The sequence below is a fragment of the Leuciscus leuciscus genome (assembly GCF_965113295.1).
Source record: "Leuciscus leuciscus genome assembly, chromosome: 3".
NCBI classification, from domain to species: domain Eukaryota; kingdom Metazoa; phylum Chordata; class Actinopteri; order Cypriniformes; family Leuciscidae; genus Leuciscus; species Leuciscus leuciscus.
Window position 1 is genome coordinate 62,699,576 of NC_138727.1, and position 27,243 is coordinate 62,726,818.

The 27,243-nt window shown below is 41.1% G+C and overlaps 1 pseudogene across 1 annotated transcript in view; it reads left to right on the forward strand.

The window, feature by feature from the left end:
- Positions 1 to 27,243, forward strand: part of LOC309493648 (NACHT, LRR and PYD domains-containing protein 3-like) — a 44,145-nt pseudogene that overhangs the window by 12,419 nt on the left and 4,483 nt on the right. Inside the window, exons 4-7 of the transcript XR_014211773.1 lie at positions 20,567 to 20,683; positions 23,166 to 23,288; positions 23,530 to 25,417; positions 25,504 to 25,677. The product of XR_014211773.1 is annotated as an NACHT, LRR and PYD domains-containing protein 3-like (transcript). The remainder of the gene's footprint in view (positions 1 to 20,566; positions 20,684 to 23,165; positions 23,289 to 23,529; positions 25,418 to 25,503; positions 25,678 to 27,243) is intronic.

The following is a 27,243-nucleotide window of genomic DNA, read 5'->3' on the forward strand; positions in this document are numbered from 1 at the left end:
TCTGGGGCGTTCAATACTGCGAAGATCGCGAGTCATCTTTCCAGCCGACACAGACATAAAAAAAATAGTTTATTAGTAAACAATTAAAATGTCTCCTGCTATATTTTACATATACATAATCATTCATTTTGCCGGTTCGTTGTGACAGCTTTTAGGTGCGTTATTGGCAGTGCCACCCAGGCCTACATGTTACATGAACGCATCAGCACCGAAAACATGGAGATTTTTTTCTTTTGAGGGCATTTTGTTTGTGTTCAGACTTTCTCAGTTGTCTTTAGGCGAGATGTTAGAGGACGCTGCTAATAAAGTTGCTAGTATATGGCCTACACATATTGGATTCACGTTTATTATTATAGGCTATTTAAAAAAAATACCCCATTTTTTATGCCGTTCGTATCATTTTATTTTGTTGTATTTATCCGCCACACCTTGGCCGGTCCGTGAAAATATTGTCTGATATTAAACCGGTCCGTGACGCAAAAAAGGTTGGGGACCGCTACAAGTGATATACATGTAGATTTTTTTCCTTTTTTTGAGCGAGCGGGGGTGATTTGAGTGGAGCGCGAAGCAAACTGCGTTGAGCGCTGAGCGAAAATGAGCGGAGCGGCCTGATGTAGCTTTGAGCGGGGGAGCGGAGGGGTGAACAGTTCCGTGAGCGATGAGCGGAGATTCTCACCGCTCCACTCCGCTCATATGCTCTGGTGCCTTATTGAATGTTGATTAAGTGATGCTTGAGCTGCTTTAAATATATATATATATATATATATATATTTCAGACTGCTTCTTCTAATAAACTGCAGCGCAAGCAACTACGTGCAAGTGCAACTTTATATCATTGCTAAATTAACTGAAACTCAATAAGGCACTGATTCTACACATAATTTACTACACAGGGCACAACAGGCATCGCACAAAAAAACTAAACAAAAAACTCTTGTAATGTATTTGCAGGCATGCATGTTCAAATTAACAAAAAAAAAAAAATAACAAAAAAAAAAAAAATAATATATATATATATATATATATATATATAACCCAGCCAGAAGGTAATCTTTCTGGGCACAGTTATCGACTCTACAATGATGAGAGTGCGGCTCACACCAGAGTGCGCTCTCTCTATAAGGGGTCCTTCAGGGTAGGTGCGTGCATGCCCCTCAGGAAGTTTCAGAGGCTTCTCGGTCTCATGGCCGCTGCATTGTCAGTACTCCAGCTAGGGTCCGATCTTATCAGTCTACCTATAACTGCCCATTAGCACAATTGTCCTGGGACTTATGTTTTGAGTGAACCCAGCTCTTATACTCCAGGACATTATTCATGAAACCAGACTCACGTCTGGTTACTGTCACTATGTTGGGGTTTGTTATGGCTTGTTTCTGTGAGCCTCGGGGTGCTTCCCTAGGCTCCAGTTGTATGCAGCCAGTTGCTAATAGTGCGGCGTTTTACATTGCGTCCCCACTGCGTATTAGCTACGTAATACGAAGTGACCATTCTCGAAAGGGAACATACTCGGTTACTAACGTAACCTCGGTTCCCTGAGAGTAAGGGAATGAGTATTGCGTAGCCTGCCGTACTATTGCAATCTGTCAGGATTTGTCGCTTCAGTCGATTTAAACCTGCTATTTGGCCAGAATGGGCTTCCTTTATAGACTAAGGCCACGTCCATTTAAGCGCGCTCTGACGTGTTGGGCGCCAAGTCATCTGATTGGGTCACATGTCAGAGGCGCTTGGCCATAGGCACATGGGTCTTAGCTGGACAACCTCTTTGCATTCAATCACATTCCTAAGAATGTAATCCTTTACCACACAATACGACTTGTTATGTGCTGCTATCTTCTGGGCCTGCTAGTTTCTGCATGATAGATGATACTTAGCTTCCATTGCAAAAAGGTCCTTGTCCTGCACCTTGCGATAAAGAGCCTCTTTTTTAAATTCCTGTGCCCTAGGTTCAATAAATTTCCAGGCTGGTTCCTTGTGTTTCCAACTCTGAAACTTTGTAAGCTCTTCAGTCTTGCCCTTGAACTTGGATTTTTTTTGTCACCGAAAATGTACTGATTGGGAAACAAGAAGGAACACCTTCTTGGAGCTCCTTCAGATTGAATTGACAGAGATTTGACATGGCGCAGAGAGTCCTTTTTTAATGATGATGATTCACCAGATGTAGAAGCCTTTGACACTTGTAAACAATCTATTTTCCCTGTAAAGCTTTTATAGCAGTATTGGTGATATCAAATTGTATCCAAAGGCAAGTCCTCTAATGTTAATGGAATCTGTTCACAAATATCCATCATGCGGTATGGTGAACTGGCTGCTTCACAGAGTCTCATATCTCGGATACTGTGTAGATATGATAGCTTCTCGCTTTCCGAAAGCCTGTGATTTAAAGTAAAAACTGTTGAAAAATTACTTATGACTTAGTAATGACTACAAAGGTATATCTTAATTATAGTTTCAAATACTTACTGAAATTGTTCCAAAAGAGAGAGCAGTGGGAGATGGCGATCTGCAGGTACCAACCAACGGCCACCAACTGCCAACTGCAAAACCCCAACATTCCCAAACTGGCAGTTAGTCAACTTTTTGGACCTTTCTGGAATTTTTTCTGTGTTTTTTAAGTTAATTTGCTTTGTTTTGTTTACTTCAAAAGTAAAGCTATTTTCAATTTCTTCAGGTTCAGGATAGGTGCAGTAAAAGGTTAAAATAAACCCCATTTCAGGCTGCTATTAGTATAATAAAAACATTGTCAAATTAGTTTTTTTTTTTTTTTTTTTTTTTTTTGCTGCTGTTTTTGACCATAGATGGTCAAGATGTTGTCAAATATAACAAATAACAATTTCCCTGGGTCAGAATTGTATAGAAAAATGTGTCCATTTGTCTCTGTGAGTTGTTTACATCAAAAGTTATGCCACTTTATATCATATTTAGATTTTTTGGGTTTGATGCAAAGGGTTAAAAATAAAGCATTTTGAACATTATTTCAGCTTGGTACCCAATTTAATCTTAAAATAGACACTTGAATGATATAAAATAACAGGTTATGAAAAAAAAAATCTCCCTATGCGCTTGAGAAAACGAAAATATAGTTGATCCTCTACACATCTTTGGCCATTTTTTGCCATTAAATTCCTAGGGTCAGAATTGTATGGGAAAATGTGTTCATTTGTCTCTGTATGTTGTTTACTTCAAATGTTATGCCACTTTCTACATCATTTTTTTATTTTTCGGGTTCCGGTCGGGTGCAGCAAAGGGTTAAAAATGAAGCCTTTGGGACATTATTTCAGCTTGGTACCTGGCAGATTCTGAAAATAGACACTTTAAAGATTAAAAAAAAATCAGGTGGCATAAAAAAAGCTGTGGGGTGTGCGTGGACCCCTATTTCCATCTAGACTAATATATATATATATATATATATATATATATATATATATATATATATATATATATATATATATATGTCAGTATCAGCAGGAGGAATAGACAGAGATCAGAGTCTCCGGAACCCAGCGGTGTGTCTCTGAAGACTAACACATCCTTGATACAACCACTTGAATTCAGTGATGGACCAGTGATCTCTAACCCTCTGTTAGTATAAACATTAACTTGCTTATTTACTTTTGTGCATCTCAGACAAATAATATAATTTAAGAAACTCAATAAAATAACACCAAATGTAATCCAAAAATGGATTATACAACATATGCACTCGAAAAGGGACACCAAAGTCATATCCAGTAACTGATATATTGATGATATTTCTGATGCTCATTGTAATTACTGTAATTGTCATTTTTGCTGCTTTTTTATTTTTTCAGCAGGAGTAAGATACGTGATCCGAACAGATATGTGCCATTCTCTACATCTGAAGCAGTCCTGCAAAAACACTCACTGGAGACTGGAGACTTGCAGAGAGTCAAAGACCAGCACAAAACCAGCATGAAGAACAAGTATGAGAGATTATTTGAGGGACCCAAACACCAAGAGAATGAAACACTCCTGAACAGGATCTACACACAGCTCTACATCATAGAGGGAGAGAGAGAAGGAGTGAATGAAGAACATGAGGTTTTACAGATGGAGAAAACAGCCATAACACAACACTCACAAGACATTCCAATCTACTGCAATGAAATCTTTAAAGCCTCACCTGAACCAGTATGTGAGGAGAAAGACCAAATCAAGATTGTTCTTACTAAAGGCATCGCTGGAATCGGAAAAACCATCTCTGTGCAGAAGTTCATTCTGGACTGGGCCGAGGGAAAAGCCAATCAGGATGTAGATTTTGTGTTTGTGCTTCCATTTCGAGAGCTGAACTTGATCCAAGATCATCAGTACAGTCTTCATAGATTTATTGTAGACTTTCATCCTGAACTTCACAATCTGGACCCAAAGATTTATGAGGAGTGTAAAGTTGTGTTCATCTTTGATGGTTTGGATGAAAGCAGAATCACACTGATGTTTTCAGACACTCAGAAAGTTTCTGATGTGACTGAGACTTCATCAGTGGGTGAGTTGATGTCAAACCTCATTAAAGGAGAGCTGCTTCCCTTTGCTCTCATCTGGATCACCTCCAGACCAGCAGCAACCAATCAGATCCCCTCCGAATACATCCACCGTCTGACAGAGATTCAGGGGTTCAATGAGCCTCAGAAGGAGGAATATTTCAGGAAGAGAATCAGTAATGAGCAGCAAGCCAGCAGAATCATCTCACACATCAGAAGAGCAAGAAGCCTCCACATCATGTGCCACATACCCGTCTTCTGCTGGATCTCATCCATTGTGCTTCAAAAGCTCCTGAGAGAAGATCTGAGTACAGAAATCCCTCAAACTCTGACTGAAATGTACATCCACTTCCTGCTGATTCAAATCAACATGAGGAATCAGAAGTATGAAGAGAGAGATCCAGAGAAACTCCTGCAGTCCAACAGAGAAGTGATTGTGAAACTTGCTGAAGTGGCTTTCAATCAGCTGATGAAGGGCAATGTGATGTTCTATGAGGAGGACCTGAGAGAGAGCGGCATAGACGTCACTGACGCCTCAGTGCAATATGGGATTTGCACTGAGATCTTTAAGGAGGAATCTGTGATTCATCAGAGGAAAGTCTACAGCTTCGTTCACCTGAGCGTTCAAGAGTTTCTTGCTGCTTTTTATGCATTTTACTACCATGTGAGCATTACCATGGAGAGACTGAAGAATTTTGCCTCAGTACAAAATTTGCTTAAAGGAGCAGTAGATCAAGCTCTTGAGAGTGAGAACGGACAGCTGGATCTGTTCCTACGGTTCCTGCTGGGCGTCTCACTGGAGTCCAATCAGAGACTCTTAGAGGATCTACTGACACACACAGAGAACAGCTCAGAGAGCATCAGGAGAACCACACAGTACATTAAAGAGAAGATCAAATATGGACATGGACTCTCCGCTGAAAGATCCATCAATCTGTTCCTCTGTCTGCTGGAAGTCAAAGATCAGACTCTGTCCAGAGAGATTCAGGAGTTTGTGAAATCAGACAAAAACTCAGAGAAGAAACTCTCTCCTGCTCAGTGCTCAACAATCGCCTACATGCTTCAGATGTCAGAGGAGGTGCTGGATGAGCTGGACCTCAAAAAATACAACACATCAGATGAGGGTAGAAGACGACTGATACCAGCTGTGATCAACTGCACTAAAGCTCTGTGAGTGTTTAATCCATAAATTACAAAGAGATATCTTTAAATAGGATTATAGTTTCTGTTGTTGTGTCAAGTAAATATAATATATAATTTACATAATTTATAATTTACTCAGTTTTAGATTTCATTTTAATCTGAATGAATGTTTATGTTGGTGTTTTTGAAATGCCACTTATGGAAACAGGTTAAGGTTGTTGTTTTTTTCAGTCTTGCTAGCTGTAATCTCACTGCTCAGCAATGTGAAACTGTGTTACCGGCACTACAATCCTCAAACTGTGTCCTGAGAGAGCTGGATCTGAGTAACAATGACCTCCAGGATTCAGGAGTGAAGCTACTCTCTGATGGACTGAAGAGTCCAAACTGTCAGCTGGAGATACTGAGGTGTGTAACATTTGATAGTAGATATTTTGGATGCCCAGTACTTTTTATTCAAGCAAGGAATATTTTGTGTTAATTGTGATTTAAGCATAAAAATGGGTAAATTATCGCTGATCACTGATCGAGGATGGTCTGAACTTTCTGGGTGGTGATTTAAACTGTTTGTATAGAATTGTATGTTTGTTAAATTAATTGATAATTCCAGAACCTATTATGTCTTTCATCAGATCCTTTCCATTTTTATACTCAGATATGTCCCTTATCTCTTATTTAGTATATATCTCTGTGGGTTGTCTGACTGTTAATGTGTGTTTTTATCTGAATGTGTATGTATGTATGTAGTTGATCTGACTGTGTGTGTCTGTAGGCTGTCTGGCTGTATGGTGACAGAGGAAGGCTGTGGTTATATGTCTTCAGCTCTGAGTTCAAACCCCTCATACCTGAAAGAGCTGGATCTGAGCTACAATCATCCAGGACAATCAGGAGTCCAGCTGCTCAACGACAAACTGAAGGATCCAAACTGCTCATTGGAGAAACTTGAGTATGTATCAAGGAAGTTTCACGCAAGATTACTAATACTGCTAACTTCAGTTGGGTGAAATTAGTTGAACTACCAGCAATGATGATGTACTTTGCATAAGAAATCAAGAATTAATTTATCAAGAATTAACATAAAATTTGAATCCAATCTTGGTGTGATGACTTTGTCTTGAAAACAACACCAAAACTTACTGTTGCACTTGTGTGCAGTTCTTAAGGAAATTTCCAGCATCTTGAATTTGCCACAAGATTCCAAGATTAATGATGGTGACATCAGGGTTTCACTTTATTTTGATGGTCCCTGTATGAGCCATATTCATTTTGTATTATTTTATGTAATTTTGTCCTGTGCCACTAGGGGGCTTTGTGCTTTGTGGCTCAGCTGATCTCGGATCAGCCCGGGTAGGTCATTTAACTCAGAGGAAACCCAGACACAGGTGTTGCTGATTTGGGAAGCAAACAGTTTTCGACTGTGCCTTTGTGCCTTGCCTTTGTGGTGAACAATTCGGTTTGTTGTTTTTGTTATATGTATTATGAGTTAAGATATTGCCGCTATATGATATATGGAGGAAAATAAACTTGCTAGATAATACTTAACATTACTGAATTTTCCGTTTGTTTTGTGTGAGGTCATACGGGCACACGTCTAAAATTAATCCGCTGTATTAGCAACCAGTACTAGACTTTGTTTAGGACTTAGTCAGTACAGTCCCTTTAACACATTCTGTTGACTATAAGTAACGTTGCACCTGCATGTCTACTAACTCTCATTAGAGTGTTATTAGATTAGTAATAGACTGGTAGGGTTAGAATAAGTTAACATGTAGTTGCAAAGTTACTTATAGTCAGTATAATATGTGTTGGAGGACCATCACAATAAAGAGTTCGCAGATATTAAGCAGACAGTCTACTAATACTCTAATGAGAGTTAGTTGACATGTAGTTGCAAAGTTACTTATATTCAACAGAATGTTCAAAAGGGACCATCAAAATAAAGTGTTACCGAGATGGGATATCTGTGTGGATCATACTGTCAGACTCCTTTTTCATGCATGCAAAAAAAAGCAATGGATTATTACAGTATTCGCAAAAGGGATGTTTTGAAATCTAAAATTGATATTTTGACAAATGTATATATTGATAACAAATATTAATTCAAATTAATATATTTGGTTTAGAGTGCGGATCGGGCCGCATTTTTCTGTCCAAGCCCGGCCCGCGTCCGGCAGAGCAGTAACCGAACCCTACCCGAGCCCGACAGGCATTAAGATATTTATGTCCGAGCCCGACCTGAGACCGACACAGTTAAAATCTCCTTTTTTTCTCAGACTAATGACACATGTACGTTTGTTTGAGTGGAAAGCCCGCCTTTATTAAGCAACTGTTTGAAGGCATTCGTAAATGTCAACAGATGAGCGCATCAGCGCACACGTGGTAACAAGCGCACGTTTACACAGGCCCGCACATTATGCACGTGTTTCGTTGTCACAGCTACATAAACCAATTTCCGCACACAGGAAGATGGGTTAGGGTAATATTTTAAAATTATTTTAATCACAAAAACAAACCTTTGCATCAAGTGAAACAGGCCCATTGGATACCTACATAATAAGCTGTTTTAAATTTAAAATGTTCAATGCCTTATCGCGCTTATGTGACCGAGCCTGACCTGAACCCGAACATCATTTCTAAATATCTGTCCGAACCCAGCCCGGCCCATCGGGTATCCGTCGGGTACCGGTATCCATCCTCTAATTTGGTTACCCTTTATTTAGACTACCTATAAGTAACTTTTCAACTACATGTCAATTAACTCTCATTAGAGTATTAGTAGACTGTAGTAGACTGTCAGTAGACTGTTAGATTATGGTTAGGTGTTAAGGTTCGGGTTAGGAGAATAAGATGACTGATAGTTGCCAAGTTACTTATAGTCAGTAGAATGTCTGTTGGGGGACCAACACAATACAGATTTATCAGATATTAAGCAGACAGTCTACTAATACTTTAATGACAGTTAGTTGACATGTAGCTGCAAAGTTACTTATAGTTAGAAGAATGAGTAAAGTGGACTATCAAAATAAAGTGTTACCATATATTTATTTTGTATTTCAATGCCACTCATTGTGGAATAATCTACCTCAGGCAAACAGTAGGTGTCAGCAGAGAGAGAGTAATGAACAAGAGAAGAAGCCTTCAGGCAGCGTTGCACAGTTCTCTTTCAAGCATACGTTTCGGTGTCTCACTATGGGATACGCCCCTTCCGCGGATTCCACAGAAGTCCTATTACATTACGCCAGCCCCAATTGGCTGGCAGACATGACGTAGTGTCTGGGAGTGGCTACCCCACCCCTCAGTATAAGAGGAGCAGCACTGCGTCATTACGACATTCAAAAACCTCTTCTCGCTTCACACCAGAAGCCTACAAACTTTCTACGAACCTCCGGACGAATTACTGGCCACCACGCCGTTTTTCGCCTGGCTCCTTCGATTAGCATTCCAGCCGATTGCAAGGATTGTTCGACACTACGATGGCTGCAGCAATGCAGACTGTCCCGGCTAGTGAGGGAGATTCTGTGCGACTCTGTTCATGCGGGAACAAAATTTCATGCAAAGACACACACCAGGTCTGCTCTGCATGTCTCGGGCTGAAACATGCTCAATTGGCTATCGAGAATCCCGGTTCTTGTGAACACTGCGCACGCTTCACCATGAAGAGCCTTCGTCGCAGACTAGCACGCCAAGCTAGCCTGTCTGGCATGGATCCCCTCATGACACCTAGCCCCGCGCCAGCTGCCACCCCGCAGGTATCCAACCCTGTAGGGCTGCCCACCATGGCAGCTCTATCCTGGAGTGAGCAGCTCGACGCGTGCATGCCTCTACCCACCGAACCCAGTCTGAGCTCGGACGAGGAAGAGGACGCGATTAATTATGAGGGAGAGGAGCAATCGGACTTCCTTCTTTCCGAAGAGGAAGATTTCGAGGACTCACCATTCCTCCCCTCCGCACAACCGGCACAGCTCCTCGCTGCGGCGGGATCCACGGAAGAGGCAGGCGGGCCACCACCCTCCCCGCTCGTTAGTGTTGATCTGCAAGATGTGTGCAAACGCGCTGCAGGGAAACTAAATATTCCGTGGCCTACCGTGGTAGCAGAGACTGCAAAATCTCGCTATGAGGGGAAGAGGCTGCCGAGTGCAAAACGAGCAGCACGACAGCTCCTTCCTGTTTTCCCAGAGCTCCTGGAGGAGCTCGCGGTTACGTGGAAGGACAAGCCATTTACCAGCAAGATGCCGGTACAGGGTGGAGGGGATGGAAAAGGAAGGCCTTCTCCGAATGCCCCCCATGGAGCCACTGGTGGCCGCGCACTTGCAACCGAAGCGCACGGCGGCTGCAAATCCGACCTTGCCATCTAAAGCTGACCGTTTCCAGTCCAGCATGACGGAACGCGCTTATAAAGCAGTTGCGCTCTCTGCCAGGGCTATGAACGCGATCTCTCTGCTGACCGCATACCAAGCGGAGCTGCAGGACGAAGTGTCTACCACACCAGGTCAGACACACTGGGAAGAGATCTGCGTTGTCACTGATCTCTCTCTACGTCTTCAGAGATGCACGGTTCAGGCTGCTGGGAAAGCCATGGCCACAATGGTTATCCAAGAGAGAGGGCGATGGCTTAATCTGGCTAATCTCTCTGACAGGGAAAAAGAAGCCATCCTGGATGCACCGGTAGTTCCAGAGGGCATTTTTGGCTCAGCTCTGACACAGATGCAAAAAAGATGCGAAGAGAAAAAGAGGGACGACGAGGCTTTGCAACTCTGTATGCCGAGAAAGACACAGACTGCACCCCCTCCGCCACCCCGGCAGACCTTCGCGCAGGTTACGGCCCGCCCACCTCCCAGCTTTCGCATTCCGAAACGGCAGAGACCTATCGTGAGTGCAGCGGGTCCGAGTGGAGTGCAAGAGCAAAGATCTGGCTGGCATAGGAAGAACTATCCGCCTGCAGCAGCTCAGACGGTCCAGCCAGCCCCTCAGCCTCATCCCCAGCCCCATCTTCAGGGAGCGAGGAGGAAGAAGAAGGCAGTTTGACACGGTCTGCCCCAGTTTGGGAGTCAACAGCCCCCCAGTTTGCTAATTCCCGACCCTCAGTCGTTCAGCGTTCAACACACGACGAGTTCCTCGGTGCACAGATGTTCTGTGGGGAAAACAGCGCCCGGTTGGGCCGGGGGAAACAGAGCGGTGAAAAGGAAAAGACACGGTGCAGAGGTGCACACCCACCCACTAGTCACAAGCACTTTTCATGTTCAAAACTCAATAAAGTTTTCACTGTACCCCCAAAGAATGTTGCAAAATACATTTCCCCAAAAAATTTTGCAAAACATGTTCACAGAACACATTATAACATCATCTCGGGGAGCGTTCGAGCCCTTAGAGGTGATGAGCCACACAGACTCTGTCCAAACTCTAAGTGTACACGCATGCGCAGTACAGACCACAAACTCGTTCGTGACTCAGCCACACGATGGCGCCAGAACGCTACAAATAGACTACTGGCGAGAGTGCACACAGTCCCGCTGGGTATTAAAGACAATACAATTCGGGTACAGGCTGCAGTTTGCAAAATCCCCCCCGCACTTCAAAGGGATAATTCATTCTCAGGTGCGGGGAGAATTAAAGCACGTTCTTCAGGACGAAATAAACTCCCAGTTGAAGAAAAGGGCGATACGAGTGGTCCCACCCGAGGAAAGCCGCAGTGGGTTTTACTCGAGATACTTCCTAGTCCCAAAGAAAGGAACTCGTGCTCTTCGTCCCATATTAGATCTACGTGCGCTGAACAAATACCTAAGGAAGTACAAGTTCAGAATGCTCACTCATGCCACACTCCTAAATTTGGTGCGCCCGGGCGATTGGTTCACATCAATCGACCTGAAAGACGCATATTTTCACATAAACATATACCCACCCCACAGGAAATTCCTGAGGTTTGCTTTCCTGGGAGTAACATACGAGTACCTGGTTTTACCATTCGGCATGTCTCTCAGCCCGAGAGTATTTATAAAATGTACGGAAGCGGCCCTGACCCCGCTCAGGGAAAGGGGCATTCGTCTCGCTACCTACATAGACGATTGGTTGGTGACAGCTCAGTCAGAGCAAGAAGCGAAAAATCACACAACTATGCTTCTGGAACACATTCAGAAACTGGGTTTAAAGTTAAACACCGAAAAGAGTGTTTTGACTCCCGCACAGTCTATAACATATCTGGGGCTGTTACTGGACTCTGTGACATTCAGAGCGCGACTGTCAGAGGACAGGGTGGGAAAATTCACCCTATGCCTGGCCGAGTTTCAGAGGGGGAAAACTGTTTCCTTCCGCACATGCCTCAGATTATTGGGTCTGATGGCCTCAGCCCTAATGGTTATTCCCTTAGGCAGACTATTTATGAGGGAATTTCAGCGCTGGGTAGCATCTCTGAGACTGGACCCATTAAGACACTCCCGAAGGAGAGTGAGAGTGACGTCAGAGGCAGTCTTTGCACTGCGCCAGTGGAGATACCCAACCTTCTTGGTTCAGGGGGTTCCTATGGGCGTGGTTCAAACCAGAAAAGTCATAACGACGGACGCGTCTTTGTCCGGTTGGGGGGGCATTCACGAGGGCAGGATAGTGAATGGAAGATGGGGTCATCACCTGACCGATCTTCACATAAACTATCTGGAAATGCTGGCTGTGTTTCTAACGTTGAAGCATTTTCTTACTTTTCTGAAAGGACATCATGTTCTTGTGAGAACGGACAACACCACAGTTGTGGCATATATAAATCGGCAGGGAGGCTTAAGATCACTTCCCTTACACACGCTGGCACGCAAACTGATTTTGTGGAGCCATGCCAATCTTTTATCCCTGAGAGCGACGCACGTACAGGGCGTTATGAACCAGGGTGCGGATCTGCTATCCAGGGGAAATCCACTCTACGGAGAGTGGAAATTGAACAAGGAAGTGGTCGAACAGATTTGGGAAATATACGGCAGAGCGACAGTGGACCTGTTTGCGTCCCACGACAATGCTCAGTGTCCTCTGTTTTTCTCCCTGAAAGATCAGAGCGCGCCTCTGGGGATAGATGCGCTGGCACACGACTGGCCCCGCACTCTTCTGTATGCGTTCCCACCGATAGCACTAATATCCCCAAAACTCTACAGAGTGAGGGAGGAGGGACTAAAGCTGATATTAATAGCTCCGAGGTGGCCAGGGAAATACTGGCTGGCGGAGATCATACGTATGCTATACAAAGACCCGTGGTCTCTCCCGTTACGCAGAGATCTACTGTCACAGGCGGGGGGGGGGATCCTTCATCCCCATCCAGAACGCTTGGCACTATGGGCCTGGCCTGTGAGTGGTTAAATTTGAATACAACCGGTCTGTCTGACAATGTCATCAGAACTATACAGAATGCTAGAGCTTCGTCGACTAGGTCTCTCTACGACTGCAAATGGGCCGTGTTAGAATGAGATTCCCTTTCAGTGCTCAGTGGCGATAGTTCTATCATTTCTACAGGATTTGATAGACCAAGGAAAAGCGTTTTCAACCGTTAAGGTGTATCTGGCCGCTATTTCTGCTTGTCACATAGGTTTTGATAGCAAAACCGTTGGGCAGCATCCTTTAGTGTGCAGGTTCATGAAGGGCGCGCGTCGCGTTCTGCCAGTTTCAAAACCGCTTTCCCCTTCATGGGATTTAGCACTGGTACTTGATGCGCTCTCAATATCCCCGTTTGAGCCACTGGACAAGATTGATTTTAAAATAATGTCGTTTAAGACGGCGCTGCTGTTAGCTTTGGCTTCAGCGAAACGCGTGAGTGAGATTCATGCGCTTTCGGTGCATTCAGCATGTATGCAGTTCATGCCCGGGGATGCATGGATCGTTTTGAAGCCTAATCCTGCATTTATGCCCAAGGTAGTTAATTCTGTCACTCCTTTTGAGCTAAAAGCGTTCTATCCACCACCTTTTGCTTCACCGAGACAGCAAAAGCTAAATGAGTTGTGCCCTGTGCGTGCTTTACGCATCTATATGGAAAGAACCAGAGGGTTCAGGGAGAGTGATCAGCTGTTCGTATCTTGGATGAAGCCAAGAATGGGGAAGCCGATTACTAAGCAGCGCTTGTCGCACTGGATAGTGGAGGCGATTTCATTGGCGTATTCCAGTAAGGGCCATGCGCCCCCGACTGGTTTACGTGCGCACTCAACACAAGGAATGTCAACTTCGTGGGCTTTCTTTAAAGGAGTCACGATACAGGATATTTGTAAAGCGGCGAGTTGGTCCTCACCGCATACGTTTGCAAGGTTCTATAAACTGGATGTTACTGCTCAAACTTTGGCACATGCAGTTTTGAGCGTTGGAGTTGAGTCATGAATTGGGACTCATTCAGCCCTATAGGTGGTGCTGTGGTTGGCAGGAGACTTCGAGGCAGGCTATCTGGCATTACGGGAGTTAGTATATCCCATAGTGAGACACCGAAACGTATGCTTGAAAGAGAACAATAGGTTACTTGCGTAACCTCGGTTCTCTGATAGCATTAAGTGAGGTGTCTCACCAGATCACCCTCCTTGCTGTGTTGAAGCGAGGAAGAGGTGTGCTTGTTTTGAATGTCGTAATGACGCAGTGCTGCTCCTCTTATACTGAGGGGTGGGGTAGCCACTCCCAGACACTACGTCATGTCTGCCAGCCAATTGGGGCTGGCGTAATGTAATAGGACTTCTGTGGAATCCGCGGAAGGGGCGTATCCCATAGTGAGACACCTCACTTAATGCTATCAGAGAACCGGGGTTATGCAAGTAATCTATTGTTTTGGGCAATTTAAAAAAAATGGAGTCACAGGAAAAAATACAGTTATTTACAGAGACAGTACTTATATAATGCATCAAGGTCACCGAAAAGTTTAACTGTAGACAACAACAAACAAAAAAACATCCTTTTACTAATGTGTGTTGATCCTTTGAATGAATACCTGGAAACCTCAGGACCGCTAAAAAAGAGAAAGTGAAGGAGAGATGGAATGAGAGGCACGTTTCATTTCACTTCACAACCTAGAAGTTACGTGCGTTTCTCCCACATAGGGAATTGTAAGGAAGGTATTTTATATTAAAGGTTTACCGGGTTTTGAGTCGACATTGGGCTGGACATTTTTCTAGGACCTGGCAACCTTTCCTTCTGATCACTTGAAACTAGACATATTTCTGCACATTTAAAGTATCATTGTTTGCTTTTGTACACTTGCATAAAGTATGTTCCTGGAATAAAACTAACCCTTGGTAGAATCAAATGTGCTCTTGTGAGAGTTAAACCTATTTAACTCTCTATAGTTGTATAGATAAAGCTTAGATAAAGCTTAGTTGCTGCTGACTGATATTTTTTGCATTTTCTCGCACACTTTTAATGAAACATTTGTGGTTTATATTTGTCTCTCTCAAGTGTGGACCATGGAGACCCCTTTAGAATCACACCAGGAATGAGAAAATGTAGGTCTCTCTCTCTATCTCTCTCTCTCTCTCTCTCTCTCTCTCTCACTCACTCACACACACACAAACATTTACTTAACTATCTAAATAGGCACATCGCATAAACTTCAATTGTATTTACAAACCTCCTTCATGTTGTTCTCATGTCTCTTCTTGTGTTCAGATGCCTGTGATCTCACACTGGATCCAAACACAGCACATGTTAACCTCTCTCTGTCTGAGGACAACAGAAAAGCAACACATGTTAAGGAGGAGCAGTCCTATCCTGATCGTCCAGAGAGATTTGATGACTTTGAGCAGGTTCTGTGTGGAGAGAGTCTGACTGGACGCTGTTACTGGGAGGCTGAATGGACTGGAGTTAAGGCAGATATAGCAGTGACGTATAAAGAACTCAGCAGGAAAAGAGGGAATGACTCTTGGTTTGGATGCAGTGACAAATCCTGGAGTCTGTACTGTTCAGATAATGGATTCACTTCCTGGCACAACAATGTGAACAATAATGTACCTGTACCATCACCCTTTTCTAACAGAGTAGGAGTGTATGTGGACGTGTCGGCCGGCACTCTGTCCTTCTACAGCGTCTCTGACACACACACACTCACACACTTACACACATTTAACGCCACATTCACTGAACCCATATATGCTGGATTTGGTGTGTTTGAGTCCTCACTGTCACTGTGTCAGATTTAACAACCTGCTGTGAGAAACACCTAAGACACACAGACTTGTTACTTGTAAATTAGTTTTTCGGGCATCTACTTGCTTGTGTATGTCTAATGCAATTATATTTCAATTGATGCATCATTGCAAGATGCATGTAAAACACACACACACACACACACAAACACACACACACACACACACACACACACACACACACACACACACACACACACACACACACACACACACACACACACACACACACACACACACGCACACACACATTTGTGTGTCTATGTGCGTACATCCAAGGACTTTGTGTTTGCAAAGACAGATACACAAATTTCTGTTTTGATGAAGATACATTGCTGACTACTGGGATGTCGACATTAAATGATTGCTAGAGCTAGTTAGAGTAAAGCTTGAGTATATTCATGAGATTGAGTTTTTTTCAGGATAAAGCTACTGTAGATGTCGTCACTGTTTCAGAGGATCCACAATCTCAGCTTTATCCTTCTGTATTGTTACGAACTCTTACTGTTAGGTCAGTGTGTTTTCTCTCTGTGTAATTAGATGATGATGATAATTATTTATATTATCATAACTGTAATGAGAAAATGTTCGGCAGCACTAATTTATACATTCAAGAATTGTGTTGTTCAGTCATGTTTTGCTCACTCTGTTTACCACTATTCTCTTTTTTTTATTCTTATATAACTACATTTCTGAGCAGTTCATATGTTTGATTTTGTTTGTTTTTTTTGCCACCTTGACACATTCTTACATTTGAAAACATTAATGTTTATATTTGTGTTCCTGTATTTGGGATTTGTCAAAATATTTTGCCAGGTAAGCTAAATATGAATAAGCTAAATACAAGTTGAAATAAATGTCAAAATATAAATGAATATGACTGAATCAAGCTGACTTCATTAGGTTGTATTAGTGATAGTAACAGGGGAAAATGTCTCTTTATTGTAACATCTGCACAGTGTAACACTGGGTTACTGGTTTTCTTCATTAAATATTTGCACATAATGACTTACATGGACTGTGTGTCATGTTACATCTGTAAAGTCCAGATTGAGGACTGATAGATTCAGACACTAACAATGTGTTTAACTTTATAAATAGTTGTCCTTGGGGCTATAGTGATTGCCGTCACAGATGAAGCAGTCTGCTGAGCAGCAACCTCAGTATATCTCCAATATAGCCTGCAGGGAAGTCTTTAAATAAGTCCCCACAACAAAGGCAACTGGTCTGTTTATATGGCACTCATCTCCTTGTAGTCACTGGGGAAAGCACTCCAGTTGACAACACCAATCACAGTCTACTAGTGCGCATGCATATATGACGTCACCAAAACACACCACCGCGAATGTGTAACAGCGTCCAGTATGTGTTGGATCTGATCCAGCTATGTCATCGTGCTACAAGCTGCAGCGAGGACCTCTTGGATAAACTAGCAAAAAAAAAAAAAAAAAAAAAGCACTAGACAAGAGAGAGGTGGATGTTAGAGTACCTATGGGGAAAAAATAGGCTAAATCGATTTTTTTAAGAAAAATGTAATTAATAAGTGGCAAATTAGATGGGACAGTAGTAACACAGGAAGATGGTGTTATAGTATTACACAGACAGTAGCGAGAATAAATGCTCCTAAGGAGTTAATCGCCATTAAAACAAGAAGAAGAAGAAGATCTGATCAAGAAGAAGAAGAAGAACCTGGGAATTTGATGATGCTCTGCGCCACTAGAGGGAGCGCGATTTTCACATGTGGGTGGAGTTAAAAACGAAAGTGAAAGAGAGAAACTACTACGCCATTCGGAAGCATTTGAATTTGTTAACACCGGATTTATGTTTTAAACACCGTTTTATGTAAACGGCTGCATATTTTTTTGTGGTAAGTTCAGAACTTATTCTTCATGTAACCATCTAGTCAAAGTGAGCTGCTATTTGGTTTTGAGTTTCTTATCTTTCGACGGTTTAAACAAACAGCTTTGAACAATATAACGCAGACATCGACGAATAATAGGCTATTTATTGAGACTTGTTATGATCTTTTATCTTAACGAATGTGGCATTAATGTACGTACAGTAATTAGCAACAAAATTTGTGAACAGTATTGACGATCGTTGATTCTGTTAGTTGATTCATCGTTGTAATGACAAAATACATCGACACAGTAGCAAACAAAACACTGATGTATTCTAAACGTATAGCCTACACTGTAGGCCTACAGCAATAAAGTTAAAGTTGCTATAATAGTGCTTAAACTGCTAAAATATTAAAACTGTTGTACATTTTATTGAATTCAGATTTATATCTGAGGCTACATGAATGTACCTGAATAAAACGAAAATATCTGAACATCAGCAAATGTTATGAAATTGATGTTTGAACTGAAAAATTAACTGAAAAATATTAGAGACGTCACAAGAGTGTAAATGAAAGTGAAACCAGCCATCAAACAAACCCTGATCAGAAGCATAGCAAAGCTGCTTGCAAGTTGCAACTGCAGTTCTGTTTACTTTGAAAAATATCAGTTATTTAGACACCAGTTTTATTAATTTCACTAATTTTTTTCAGTGCACTTATTCTGTATTGTATTTCATTTCTGCATGTATTCCGCTATTTGTATTGCTCTGGACTTAAACTGGAATACCCTAATTGAACAATAGTATATGTGTAGGTCATGCAGTTACAGTGGATTAAGGGTATATTTTAATGTATCTGTACTTCAGTGTACAGGGGGTTAAAGCATTTTTATCATTGAACTGGATCAATGAACTACAAAACTACTGTACTGTAAGGTCTGAAATCAGTCTCTCAACACAGTAATGTGAGTAGGGGAACACTGCCTCTAAAATGAGTTCTTCACCTGCTGGATCAAGCAACAATCAACCCACGAAGAATCGTCCCTCTGCGTCCAGTGATGCGACAATGACCTCTGACCTCAGGTAACACATTAGCTATTTTTGCACACGTCATATGTTTTTAATCCACATTGACTGATAGTGCATTCCTGAAGCCTGCATTTTTAAAATAACTAATGATAAATAATTGTTCAAATTTGATGAGAATATACCACAAATATAGCAAAAAAAAAAAAAAAAAATTACTTTCAGAAAGATGATCAAAATCATTGACTGCCGCTTGTGCTTTTAAAGTGGCAGATGATGAATAAACAAACATTTACAGTCTGATAATGTTGTTATCATAATTGTTCTTCTTGTTAAAGGTGCTCTAAGCGATGTCACACATTTTTTAGGCCAAAACATTTTTTGTCACATGCAGCAAACATCTCCTCACTATCCGCTAGCTGCCTGTCCCCTGAACACACTGTAAAAAATGCGGTCTCTGCAGACACCACAGGCTCCACAAACGGCAAGAAAAACAAACTGGGCTCACCCGCACCACGAAACATAACAAACTGTTCCAGACAATAACCGACAAGAAAAATTTGGGGGGTTAGTGCTCGGATGAGGAGGAGGGAGGGTCGAGCTAGCCACCGTTTTGTTTGACAATACTTTAAACGTCAACAAGAAGTGACGTCACCCAACATCACTTAGAGCACCTTTAAAGTCGGCATGAAACGGAAGTTGAGATTGTCATTTTTTCCTTGTTGTGACGTATATCCGCGTGAAACGGCTTCTGAAATTAGAAAAAAAATGTAGGGCGGGGCTTGATTTCGTCCTTCGGGAATTGATTGGATCGTTGGAGGTTGGGCGTTGCAAACAAAATGGAGGCAGATTTGAATGCCAGTTTACATTCAGTTGTGTAGGATTTCTCTCCACCGGACTCCCCACCGTTACCCTCCCATGAAGGATTTTTTATTGAGGAGCCCGGCGACGAGAACGAGCAGCTAAATTTGCAGGCAGGAATCAGCCCATATTTATATGAGCCTCCCGCGAACCAAGATGAGTCAAGTCAAGTTATCAGTCAAGTTCACCATCGAGAGCATCTCGACGTGTCCGATAAGTAAATAACTAGATTTAGATAAGATAGATAGCCTACCATTCGGACACTTCGAGATGCTCTCGAGGGTGAACTTGACTGATAACTTGACTTGACTCAAAAAAACGAGACAGACACCGATAGCCGCACCCTCATCGACTCTGGCCGCACCCTTTCGCCATGGCACGTGACCGAAAGAGAAGAGAGGTCGTTTCGAGGGGGGAGGGAAGGGTAATGTATTTGATTAAAGATTATAAGGGTAAATGAATTTAAAAAAAAATAATGAAATGCACAGATAAATCATTTATAATAAACACTACAATATTACATATAAAAAGAAGATTTGTCAAATTTGATTTCATGCCGACTTTAAATAGCCTTAAATTTATACTTTACCCAAAAATGAAAATAGTCATTTTTCTCTCCCTTCAGGCTGCTCCAAACCTGTAAGACTTTTGTTCATATTCGAATAACAAATTAAGATAATTTTTAACGAAACCTGAGAGACTTCACCCTTCTGCTGAAACTCCTTGGCATCAAAAATGTGAAGATCCAAATGGCTCATAAATGTATTGTAAAACGAATCCATATGAATCAAGTGGTTTAGTCTTGTGAAGAGATACAATCACTTTGTATGATGAAAATATTTAATTTAGCCTTTAGGAAGACCCTTAACGGATCTTTAAAATGTTGGTGGCATGGACTTTCAGCGGAAGGACAGCAATCTTTCAGATTTCATTAAAAATATCTTAACTTGTGTTTCAAAGATAAATGAAATTCTTACATGTTTAGAACAACAGTATATATATATTTTTGAACAAACCGTTTAATTATTGTCTAAAATCCTGTTTTTTTTTCTGCATCAGCAGGAGGACGAGACAGAGACCAGAGTCTCCAGAACCCAGCGGTGTGTCTGTGAAGAGTAGCAGATCCATGGAGCAACCCCCTAGATTGAGTGATGAACCAGTGTGTTCTGATCCTCTGTTAGTATAATTATTTACTTGCTAATTTACTGTACTGCATCTGAGATTAATAATTATATAATAAACTAAATGAAATAGCACTAAATGTACTCCAAAATATGTAGGCCTAACATACTGTATGCATTTCACAGGGAAGCAACTTGAAGAGGGGTGCCAAACTTATTTATAATCTATATTTTTTTATGGTTGTTAGTCCTTGTATTACTGCCACAGTCCTTTTTGCCAATCAAAATCCATTGGTTTTAAAGAGCTTGTGCATTTAAAGCATTAGATGATGAAACTTTAGCAAGCGTTGGAAATAAACAAAACATTATAGTCTTTTGATGAAGATGCTAATGTAGTTATCATTATAGTTGTGGCCCTAAAATGTACAGTTCCCCCCAAAAATAAAATTAAGTCATTTACTCCCCTCAGTTTGCTACAAAACTGTAAGACTTTTGTTCATCTTTGAAACACAAATTAAGAAACTTTTAATTAGGGCTGGGTGATATGGCCATAAACCCTTATCATGATAAAAAATTTCAGATCGGTCGATATCGATAATTATCACGAAAAATGTCAAATCCTTATTTTTTTCAAGTTTAAAGGCAATTTTTTTATCCTAAGTGAAAGTTGTAGAAACCAGATTGTTAATTGTGAATTTCACCTACTCTTTATTGACGGAACATGACAAACACTCAAAACATTTTTGAATTCTTTACACTTTTCCAGTCCTTTTTCCTTAAAGCAGGGTTATGCATTTTCGGGAATTTCTTCGCTGTATTCTCGCATTTTGCTCGCAGGTTTCTCTATAGAGCTCCCCCTACAGCTTCGGAATAGATATTTGACAACACTGCCGAAAAACTCGTTTGCGACTCTCAGATACCAAAGGCTAGTAGATCAACGACATCAAAGCAGATGGGACATGGGTTCGAATAGCGTGAGGGAGCGCAATAATGACAGAATTTTTGCAGATTTTTTTGCCGTAAAGCAATTTGTTACATCGCGAGACCTGATATCACGCGATACTTCCTGACGCTGGGCCCGCCGGCCCAAAGTTGCAAGGGTGGTTTTTCGGCTCACAGGCGCTTGGGGGGTGCGAGACGACCACCATTCAACCAGAAAAAAGTCATATAACTATTCCAATGACTCCGAAGCTGTTCAGTTAAGGTAAAAAAGTTACTTTTTTTTTTTTTTTCTAAATGTGCTAATGTGTGATATTGTTTCTAGTCATGAAACAGGTTTGAGTTGCCTTATTTTAATGTCATAATTTTGATAATCTGCTGCACAGTTTGCAGTGCAGGCTGGAATATTAATCATTTTACAGGTTTTGTCTCTTGGGAATGCACATTTGACAGTGAGTTGAAAGTAGTAGTAGCTTAAGTGAAGATGCAGATATAAATTTATGTTTGTTACGTCCCTAAAGTGGCTAAGGGCATGAGGGAACACAACATAAAATAAATGTATTAATATCTGGATTGTTTAATATCTGGTAAGGTGATTAAGGCTCTGGTGCAAAAGAAAAGGAATATATTTATTCACAACAAAGTGCTCAAAAGAGAGAGACTAAAAGAAAAACCCACAAATTCCGTACACAGGGAGTAGGGGCTAAATCAAAAAAAGAAATAAAACAAAACCTGCATTCTAAATACATCCCCTTCCCAATAAACTACTAATACGATGTTTAAAAGAAAAGAAAAAAAAGATGTAACAAACAAAATAAAGTCTACTTAAGAAACTACTTAACTACTTAAGAAAACTCAAAACATACAATAGTGGCACCCGCTCCTTACCTAGTGTCTTAACAATGCGCATCCCTAGATGTTACGAAATGGAAGTCTTCCCTGGTCACTACTACCTGGTCAGCTGTAAGACAATATGAAAAAAAAAAACACATAAAGACTCAAAGATCTCACATGAGTTTCGTTCCGCTTTTGATGCATAAACATTATCGAACATTTATCAAACTCTTGATATCATTTTATCAAGGAAATTTATATCGCAATCATTTTGTTATCATTTTATTACCCAGCCTACTTTTAATGGAACTTGGGAGATTTCTGTCCCTTCTGCTGAAAGTTCATGCCAACAAAATATTGAAGATCCAAAATGGTCATAATGGCATCATAAAACAAATCCATATGAATCGAGTGATTTAATCCAAGTTTTGTGAAGAGATACGGTAACTTTATATGATGAACAAATTTAATTTAGCCTTTAGTGAGACGATATGAAAAAGACCCTTCTGCTTCTTGAGACCCTTTCAGCAGAAGGGTCTCACTAAAACTTAAAGTTAAAGTAAGTTTTAGTGAGACCCTATTGGATCTTTAAAAAAAATTGGTGGTATGGACTTTGAATGGAATTTCTCAGTTTTATTAAAAATATCTTGATTTGTGTTTTAAAGATAATAAAAGTAATACATTTTTGGAATGACAGAATATTTATTTTTGAACTAACCCATTTAAATATTGTCTAAAATGCTGTTTTGTTTGTCTTTTGTCAGAATCAGCAGGAGGAAGAGTCAGAGTTCTGAGTATCCAGAACCCAGTGGTGTGTCTGTGAAGAGTAGCAGATCCATGGAGCAACCCCCTAGATTGAGTGATGAACCAGTGTGTTCTGATCCTCTGTTAGTATAAACATTTACTCGCTAATTTACTATACTGCATATCAGATTAACAATGATTTAATAAACTAAATGAAAGAGCACTAAATGTACTCCAAAATATGTAACATATACACTGTACAGGGGAGCTACTTGATGAGGGGTGTAAAACTTATTTCTAATAACCAATATATTTCTGATTTCGTCAGCTGTCCTTGTATCACTGCCATATTCCTTTTTGCTGCTATGTTATTTTCTATTTCAGCAAGGGAAAGGTACATGAGCTGATCAGATCTGTACCTTCATCTACATCCCACTATGACACCCACATCAGGCAGTACAAAACTGAAGCAGTCCTGCAGACACACACACTGGAGTCTGGAGACCTGCAGAGTCAAAGACCAGCTCAAAACCAGCATGAAGAACAAGTATGAGAGATTATTTGAGGGAAACAAACTCCAAGAGAATGAAACCCTCCTGAACAGGATCTACACACAGCTCTACATCATAAAGGGAGAGAGAGAAGGAGTGAATGAAGAACATGAGATTTTACATATGGAGAAAACGGCCAGAACACAACACTCACAAGACACTCCAATCGATTGCAATGACATCTTTAAAGCCTCACCTGAACCAGGATGTGAGGAGAAAGAGCAAATCAAGACTGTTCTTACTAAAGGCATCGCTGGAATCGGGAAAACCGTCTCTGTGCAGAAGTTCATTCTGGACTGGGCCGAGGGAAAAGCCAATCAGGATGTAGATTTCATGTTTGTGCTTCCATTTCGAGAGCTGAACTTGATCCGAGATCATCAGTACAGTCTTCACAGACTTCTGCTGGACTTTCACCCTGAACTTCAAGATCTGGACTCAAAGATTTATGAGGAGTATAAAGTTGTGTTCATCTTTGATGGTCTGGATGAAAGCAGAATCACACTGTTGTTTTCAGATGCTCAGAAAGTTTCTGATGTGACTGAGACTTCATCAGTGGGTGTGTTGATGTCAAACCTCATTAAAGGAGAGCTTCTTCCCTCTGCTCTCATCTGGATCACCTCCAGACCAGCAGCAGCCAATCAGATCCCCTCCAAATACATCAACCGTCTGACAGAGATTCAGGGATTCAATGAGTATCAGAAGGAGGAATATTTCAGGAAGAGAATCAGTGATGAGCATCAAGCCAGCAGAATCATCTCACACATCAGAAGAGCAAGAAGCCTTCATATCATGTGCCACATACCCATCTTCTGCTGGATCTCATCCACTGTGCTTCAAAAGCTCCTGAATGAAGATCTGAGTACAGAAATCCCTCAAACTCTGACTGAAATGTACATTCACTTCCTACTGATTCAGATCAACATGAGGAATAAGAAGTATGAAGAGAAAAATCCAGAGAAACTCCTGCAGTCCAACAGAGAAGTGATTGTGAAACTTGCTGAAGTGGCTTTCAAACAGCTGATGAAGGGCAATGTGATGTTCTATGAGGAGGACCTGATTGAGAGCGGCATAGACGTCACTGACGCCTCAGTGTATTCTGGGATTTGCACTGAGATCTTTAAAGAGGAATATGTGATTCATCAGAGGAAAGTCTACAGTTTCATTCATCTGAGCGTTCAGGAGTTTCTCGCAGCTTTCTATTTGTTTTACCTTTATGTAATGAAAAATGTCGACACATCCAAGTTTTTGGATGTAGTTCATTGTCTGCATAGGGAAACAGTAGATAAAGCCCTTAAGAGTGAGAATGGACACCTGGATCTGTGTCTGCGGTTCCTGCTGGGCGTCTCACTGGAGTCCAATCAGAGACTCTTACAAGATCTACTGACACACACAGAGAACAGCTCAGAGAGCATCAGTAGAACCACACAGTATATTAAAGAGAAGATCAAATATGGACATGGACTCTCCACTGAAAGATCCATCAATCTGTTCCTCTGTCTGCTGGAAGTCAAAGATCAGACTCTGTCCAGAGAGATTCAGGAGTTTGTGAAATCAGACAAACACTTAGAGAAGAAACTCTCTCCTGCTCACTGCTCAACAATCGCCTACATGCTTCAGATGTCAGAGGAGGTGCTGGATGAGCTGGACCTCAAAAAATACAACACATCAGATGAGGGTAGAAGAAGACTGATACCAGCTGTGATCAACTGCACAAAAGCTCTGTGAGTGTTTAATTTCTGTACATTTACAATTAACACATTTTTCTGAACTGAAGTTACCTTCTTTTATTACATATTTTGTCCCATAGTCTTGCCGGCTGTAATCTCTTAGAGCAGTGCTGTGAGAGTCTGGCATTAGCTCTGCAATCTTCAAACTGTGTCTTGAGAGAGCTGGATCTGAGCAACAATGACCTGCAGGATTCGGGATTGAAGCTGCTCTCTAATGGACTGAAGAGCCCAAACTGTCAGCTGGAGATATTAAGGTTTGTTGTAGTAATATTTCTCCATGTCTAATCTCTGATGGTTTTCTAATGGAGGTGTTTACTAATAAAGCTCTACATGTCTAATATCTGTTGGAATCTAAAACAGATGCTTAGTCTACTTTCCATTTCCTTTTAAAGCAGGGAGAGCCAAATCTGCTCTTGGAGATAGACCTTCCTGCCAGCTTCAGTTCCAACCCTGCTTCAATATACCTGCCTGTCATCCTTGATTAGCTTGTTCAGGTGTGATTGATTTGTGGTTGGGCTGAACTCTGCAGGATGTCAGCTTTCTAGGAGCAGGATTTAAAATCACTATAATCACAATATATAGCAGTTTACTTTTAAGTTCCTCATGATCAGCTTGGATGTTAACTGCTCTACCTCATAGTTGGCTGCTGTTAACACCTAATTGTTTGCAGAAATATTTCCAAACACAAAAAGTGCACTGTGATCCTTTGTTGAAGACTTCCATAATGGTGATGCATAAATTGGGGTTGTTAAAAATACAGCCCACAGGCCATGAGGAATCTAATCCAAACCAAACAAAGTATGGCATTATATAAAGAGTTATATATGACAAATATATGATAAAATTCATTCAAAAGTCATTATGTTGGTAAAACATGCTATTTTTATTTTATTTTTAACATATGCATAACTTAAATCAGTAGAACCAGTATGTAGAAAGCAAGAACAATAGGCAATGTGCTGTGAACTGTTCTTGATTCAGCTTTTAGATTTAAAATGCTTTCTGTAAGCAAGTAACTCTGATTGGTGCATCTCACTTCAAGGCTACTGTCGGCATTTCCTTTAATGCTTCAATAGATGCTTCAATAGAATTAGGCTTAAAACACTTTTACCATGAAACTTTTCAACAAAATGTATACACACCTATCAGACTTTTCAGATGTGATGCTTTTTGTTAAAGGTATGAGTAAGTGATTCTCAAAGTATTGATGAAATTACAATATTACTTTTTGAGAAATGCTTCCTGACAAAAATGACCAGTATTTAAATATATTAAAGCAACACTAAGTAAAAATTTTTTTTACCTTAAAATAATGTTTCCAAAATCGTATCAGAAGTTCATCAAGTCGTAACAGGGTGATAGGCACTTCTGGATTCACTTTGCAGCCCTATATCTGCTATAACCACACTATGCAAGTTTGCCAAACCGGGTCGCGTTTCTGTAGTTCGAATGAGACATAAGAAAACTACAAATTTGACTTGCTTTACATCAAGCGTTACAATAGTCATTATAGTCTGACAATAGACAATAGTCGCATGTCGCAATACATCATACTTTCATAAAATCATGCAACATACTCTACCTTGTCTGTGGACATCGTTCATTCCAAAGCCGGTGCTAAAGTAGATAAACAGCGAGCGTGTGTGCGACAGTAGGCTGTGGACAGGGCTGTACTGGCCATCGGGCATACCGGGCACTTTCCCGGTGGGCCGACGTGCTTTTTGGGCCGATACATTTCATACTCATACATAATTTTTTTAATTTTTTTAATTTTTTTACGGCCCATAAAATGTGTACATCGGCGGCCCATTCGTTTTGTT